Source organism: Larimichthys crocea, chromosome XIII (genome assembly GCF_000972845.2).
Source record: "Larimichthys crocea isolate SSNF chromosome XIII, L_crocea_2.0, whole genome shotgun sequence".
Taxonomy (NCBI): Eukaryota; Metazoa; Chordata; class Actinopteri; family Sciaenidae; genus Larimichthys; species Larimichthys crocea.
This window is the reverse complement of record NC_040023.1, coordinates 26,785,287-26,792,159: the sequence shown is the minus strand read 5'-3', so window position 1 is coordinate 26,792,159 and position 6,873 is coordinate 26,785,287. Positions and strand designations below refer to the sequence as shown.

Below are 6,873 nucleotides of genomic sequence, written 5' to 3'. Positions count from 1 at the left end.
AAAAAAAAAAGTTTTTTTTTCAACATTTAACAGAGAAAACAAATGGCAGATTCAATGACTGGCTGGTGGTAACAATGAAAAAAGTTGATCTTTTGTAACTATGTAGCCAGTTTAAAACAACAGAAGACACCAACAACACCATTACAAAACAAGTTACACTGTGACACACTCCTTCATCTCACTTTGCTTTGAATCGACCTTGAACATCTCACAAACCTCAAACAAACAAACTCCAGAGGTGTATCAGTGCGTCTCTGGACAGTAATACAGTACGTGAACATGCTGACCCCGCTCTATATTTCATTAAGACGTATAATGAGAGCTTAAGGAGTCTGGACAATATACAGGATCCCCCACGATCTCACCCCGCATGGAGGCAGCTCATTGTGCACCTTACGGGGCTACTGTATACCTTATTGCATTATGCAATGGTATAATAGGCTTAGCTACATGCTGCTCTGCAGGGGGGAGTTTTGGGCTGACTCTCATGACTCACTTCATTAAGTCTCCCCTCCTCAGAGCTTTCTAGTTGCTGAAGAGTGAACTTCACACACCCCCACATTAACACTGACCTCAGATGGCATTTACAATAGAGAAAGTTAAACAATGATCCACTCACGGTCACAAAAGAGTTAACTTGGAGAGGTAATTGTTGGTCTAGTTTTAATATTTGGTTGTATTTTCATGATTGGATTCAACCTGTAATGCTGTCTAAAAAGTCTGGTGACTTTATTGCACTTCATGCTCTCTTTATTTGTTACTCCTCTGGTCTTCTTCATGTTCTTAGAATATTCCTGCAGGGAGTCCCAACCTACTTTTGCTGGGATATTTTTTCACCCAGCTTCTAAAATGTATTCTAGGACAGAGAAATGGCTGACACTGACACACATACACACACGCGTTACTAGTAATGTTAAAAGGTAAGGGAGACCTGAGCTACATCTTGACAGTAGTGTAACTCTAATTGAACGACACGAACTGCACGGCAATGGCGAGTTTTTGGAGGCGACAATTCACCTGGATTTCACCTGCACCGCCTGAAGGCATCATCACAAGAAGCAGCATCCTAACAGAACGGGGCTCCTGAAGCTGCTGCACGGAAACACAACACTTTACAAACATTAAACCTTTATAAGGAAAGGACTAATCCGCCCATATCAAAATATAGACCGGTTCAATCGTTTCGGAAAAAACAAACACGCCCGTTTGCACGTGAGTACTTACTTTCAGGGGGACATAACGCGAGGAGACGCTTCAGAGGGACTCGGACACACGGTTCAGTGTTAGAAGTGTTTCTTCATCAGGCGTGCACCGTCGCGGGAATGTACACAGAGGCAGACATGCAGAGTCATTTGACCTTCTCCCAATAGAAACTACCATCGCTGAGACGTAGGGGAGGGGAGGAGCGGATCATACCAAGCGGGCGTCCCAGCAAGGCAAGGGGAGGGGAGGGGAGGGAGACAGTGGAGGGGGAGAGGTGTTATCATGGGATGCACTGCGGGGATGAGAATGGTGAAGGATGGGAAGAAATGTGTAACTAGTGCATGGAAATGGAGTGAAGGGTAAAGGTGTATGTTCAGCAGCTGATGATCCCATGTTCTGCTCACATGTTTCACCATCTTTTACACTCATTCAGCATTTAAGGTACTTTTAATGTCATGCTGAGACATAAGGGTTTAGAGAAGAACCATCAGCTTGGACATGTTTGTGTCATTTATTTTTACATTTAACCTGGTCAAAATGGCACCGTACAGTAAATATAGCAACATAAAATATTTACAGCATGCATATATAGCACATTAACATATGACCTGACAGGAATAGAGCTTAAATATTTAATAGTTATTCTGCATGAAACTTTATACTGAATTCCTGTATGAAGTTACTGTTTCAAGTCCAGGGCACTGACTACAAAAATGCAGTTTTGCAAAGTTAGCAGCAGACCCTGATCTAAAGAACTGACTCAAGTGTATTGGAATCTTCCTTTGTCATTTTATGGATGTCTGTGCATATAATGCATATAAATTACAGTCATAAGGTTGAGGTTGAACATTCAAACTAGAAAGCAGAGACAAACGGGTACCAGGTTTGAGCCTATGCAGCAGTGAGCACACACGCACACACACACACACAGGAGTTCACCATAATCCGGACCAGAAGACCAGAGTGAATTAATATGAACTAAAGCTGCAGAATCCTTGGCATCAGATGATAAGAGACCTTGACCCTCAGAATTCATTGATTTTTCATCTGAATTATTTAACCGACTGCATTTATTCTTTAGATTGTATCAGGCTGCCCATTCGTGACCTGTATGTCTCTATAGATTTAATGTTTAATCAATAAACATTAAATTCTGTAATGTTAAAAAGATGATTCACAAATAACAGCAGAACTGTAAGTCCCTCCAGGACTGTTATGGAAGTAAATGACAATCTCTGTGGTGAAAAGGAACAGACTGTTTATAGGCCTATTAAACACGCTGTATATGTATACCAATATATGATATTGGTATATTACAATGATATAGTAGGCCTTGTTAAAGGGGCACTCTCAACTTCCTCTAAAGCACTGACATTAAATAACATTATATTAAAAGTAGCTGTCACACACTGATTATCGGCCCATGGAGATGTCATACATAGCACAGACAGAATGCTACTTTAATATCATACCAACAGGTAATGAATTAAATCTCAAAAATGGATATATAAAGTATATTTAGTATATATGTTTATGGATTACTCAGATTCATATACTCACTTATTATAAGTGGCAAGAGTTAGAGCCTAGATTACAGAATATCTAGTTGGTTTAAAGGATTTATGAACTATTATATTTGGATTAAACGTAACATCCTTTTTAATGTTATTACCATCAGTGCACAGATTTACTCTGCAGAGACACAGCTGTATAGATCTACAAAATAAAAATCCAGGCAGGGATGAATTGAAAACACCCTGGGCTGTTGTTTAACTGTTGTTTGCCTTGTGTGAATGTGGCCTTATATAATACACTGCTAAGCTATAAACTTGTATATTATGAAGTTGTCATTGTGGGTGTGAAGGAGAAAACACAGTGTAGCTATCGAAGTGCACCCTTGGTTGCAGAAAATCATCTACATGAACACGGAAGCACCTTGCATTTGACATGTTGCTGTTCATGGTTGTGCTTGCATTTAATATTGATACTGTATGTATGTGTTGTGTCATGCTGGTGACGTACAGTCATGTATCAGTTGTTGGGCAGATGAGGTCCAAGGCCAAATGCAAACCAGTGCTTCTCTCTCTGTTTCTCGACAACACTGACAACACCAAGACTTCGTGCCCACTGAGTTGGAAACTGCATTTCTCAAGTATAAATGAAGACTTGTTACTGTATTGATTGATGGTGCACTTCAGCAGCGAGGGGCTAAAATCGATGAGCGCCACATGGAGTCTGAAGACTGAGGGCTAAAGAGTGATGCCTGTGATGCCTACCCTCCTGAACACCCCAGAGCTTACTCATAAATAAATGAAGGAGACAGTGCATTTCCTGAGAAAAAGCTTGCTTTGTCAAAAGAAGGGCTCCCGTATACGCATTTCACACCGACATCAACATAAATAGAACAGAAAAATGCCCGCTAGCCTGTTTTTCACTCCGCAAATACACAATATAGTTCTGTTGTTTTCAGGCAACACAGAATCAATTCATCAGAAATTAGTTAAAGAGCCACTTCATTGCAGCAATAACATTCAGTGTGTGTGTTCATCTCACACCAGTCATAAAACTGTAAACAGTCTTGCTCAAATTAATTTGGCTTGAGAGTATGAATTTCTCATCTCAGTGAGTCTGAGTGAAATTATTTGCATGACACTGTCTGCAATGTTCCATAAAGCTCAGTGGAATAGTTACAATGAAAACTTTAACCCTCATGGAGGGATACAATAGACCCACATTTGGACAGAATCTCATCCAACATTTGTGGTTGCAACAACATGGAAAAATCGTTCAGTCTTCATTTTTTATAAACTGCTCTTGTTGGCTTGAGTATTTGTGGTGAAGCTGTGCGGCAAACATTGACAGAGATCATTGAGTGCTGTCGCTCAAGGCTGAGGAAATGTTTGTGCACATTCTCCCTCTTGGCTATACAGGACACAGTGAGGAAAATAGAGGAGAATGGAGATGTTTCTTTCATTTAGCATGATTGAACTCCGTGTTAGACTGGTAACAACCAAACTACAAGTCATTGGCCATGTTAACAGCTCTGTGAGGCGTGCTTCAGGCTTAAGCATGCTAACATTCTCTCAGTGATAAGATGATTTTTATGCTGCATTTGTGAAATATATTTTCTTTATAGGAAACTGTTGACACAATGATGAAAAGGTTCATAAATATTAGCCTACTGTCAGAGTAACATGATTAGGGCAGCGATTATTTGATGTTGTAGGGTTTTGATGACAGCAGCACCAGAAATAACGGTCTGCTAGCACATTTTGTGCTATTTATGAATTAGATCAATTAAAAGCAGGACTGGAACTTGAGAATGACAAAGCAAACTCAGATAAGATGAGTTCTGACTGGGCCAATTTTAGAGACATTGTCCTAGTATACTGTAGTTAGGACTGATGAGGGAGCATTTAGTCATCTCAACTGGCTCGACCTTGTCGCTATTAGTTTTCTGTCCAGATTTCCAAATGTGGAAGATCTCACAGGTATTGTACTTTCCTGGCCTGGTGTCCAGCTGTTGTGGCTGGAGTAAAAGAAAAAGAAACCATAACTTCCAAAAGCTGATGGGTGGCCTGAAAACCTGGCATCTATTAATTAATTAATTAATAAATTAACAAGATTTTAATCCAAATACAACATTTCACATACTGTTTTTGTACATAATATAGGCTATTCTGAGAAGATTACAAAAACCATGATTGTAATATGTGGTTTAATCTGTGCCTGCTAAAGTCACAATGTATGTACAGTATTAATGTTTAAAAATCCTTTAGAGTTACTTTAGGAATTAGCTAAATTAAATCTCTTATAGTCAGTGTTGGATTTATTAAGATGTACCTGCCAGCATGTGGCTTTGCATGTTGCCAGCAGTTTGTTGACACTTCTGTGGTTATTTTCGTCAAGTGGGAGATATCGTTGCTGTCAGAAATTCCCCACATATCTTCAACTTGGAATTACAAGTCAAAGGCAGACATGGATGCTTTTTTACCTCCACTTGACAGCCGGTAATTATGGTCTGAAAAAGATGACAAATATGAATGCGGCATCAGCAGGTATAATCCTACGCGTCGATGCTCTCATTTAGTACGTTATCATGCCAATATTTGTTAATTAACACTATAGCTAACTATAGCTAACACTGATGGGAATGTAATTAGTTTAGTAAAGTTGGTTGCAGTCAAAGATTAAAATGTTGACCTGATGGTGCTGGACAGACCAACTGACTGACACTGCCATCCTCAGAGCCACACTGCTACTGTTTAACACAGGATTTCCCTTTGAGCTGGTGCATTATAACGTCATACCATCATTCATTCAGGTGGATTTAATAAAGACGAGGCAACATGTTGCGAGATATGAATGCCCCAGCAGAGTTTGGTGATGGCCTTTGGTGATACAGATAGTGCGGTGCGGAAATGTCCCCCAGTTAACCCGCTCTATGTGACAAAACAGATGAGACAAACAGGAAATGGCTTTTCATCCGCCTGCTGCGCTATCTCAATTACGATTTGATTTCATGTACATGTAGTAAAGGCTCCTGTGTGTGTGTGTTGATGCCTCTGTGTGATTTGATTTTTTTATGGAATCAATTTTCAGGCCTTGAGATCAAGCAGAGAGAGGAAAGTGAGGAGCATTGCTTGGGAAAGGGCTGGAACTGGCCAGGGAGAATATGGAAGCAGAGGCATGTGAAAAATGTCAAAATAATAGGTTATTATTTGCACTCTACTGGCTCTGCTCTGCTCTCCATTTTTAATGGCTGTCTTATCCTATATCGGTTGTGTGGGAAAGGTGCCCTGTAACTAGGGATGAAATGTATTGTGTGCGCTGAATGTCAGGGCTGAGGGGAAGAAGCAACACTTTCAAAAATGGCTGCAGCCTCCAGACATGGCACAAATGGCAACGATGGTGTCAAGGTGACCTGGCTTTGAAGGAATGGCTGTTCCTCGCTGTGCACCGAGAACATGAAGATGTTACATGTGGCTCAAGGGCAGATGTTGTTTATGTGAAACATCTAATTAAAATAACAGAGCGTACAAAGCAATAAACTATAAAGAACATTTTCTTCTTGTTCTGTGGGCGCTATAGACACGGTAACATCATGTTAATCCCAAACAAACAGCAGTACAAGACTTTTTGTTATAAGAGCAGGTTACTTACAAACACCATCACATAACTAAAAGTATGGGAATGTCAAAAGATGATTTACAGTATACTACTGATCAGAAAAGAGGACAGCAAGTGCACTTTAAATCCATAAAGGGATATTGTAGAAATACTTTAGACTTATTTCATCAGAATTTGATAGAGTTAAAAAGTAGAGGGAGCTTGAAAAGAAAACAATCATATAAAAGCATTGCAGGTCTTACCTGACAATCTCAGGGTTCAATCACTGCTGGATTCTGTGGGTTTGATTTAGAGCTTTGCCAACAATCAGAGATGTGTAAAGCCTTGGACCCTGCACCGGTAATCTAAGGGACAAACTACAAATACCAACCTTTAGTCTGGCAGTCAAGGACATCATGCATCATCTGAGTTTGTTTTTTTTTCCTGTTACTGTGGCAAATCATGTTATTAAGTCTCAGTCTTTGATGGAATGAGTTGTCTTTTGATTTCCCAGAGGACACAAAGACCTGTGTATTTTTTTTTTTTTTTTTTTCCCCCATT

General features: G+C 39.9%; 1 protein-coding gene across 1 annotated transcript in view; it reads right to left on the bottom strand.

Annotated features, from left to right (window-relative positions):
• Nucleotides 1-1,364, bottom strand: part of oxr1a (oxidation resistance 1a) — a 151,558-nt gene extending 150,194 nt beyond the window's left edge. Inside the window, exon 1 of the mRNA XM_010740084.3 lies at nt 1,225-1,364. The gene's annotated coding sequence lies outside the window, so the exon portion shown is untranslated. The remainder of the gene's footprint in view (nt 1-1,224) is intronic.
• Nucleotides 1,365-6,873: the final 5,509 nt, after the last annotated feature.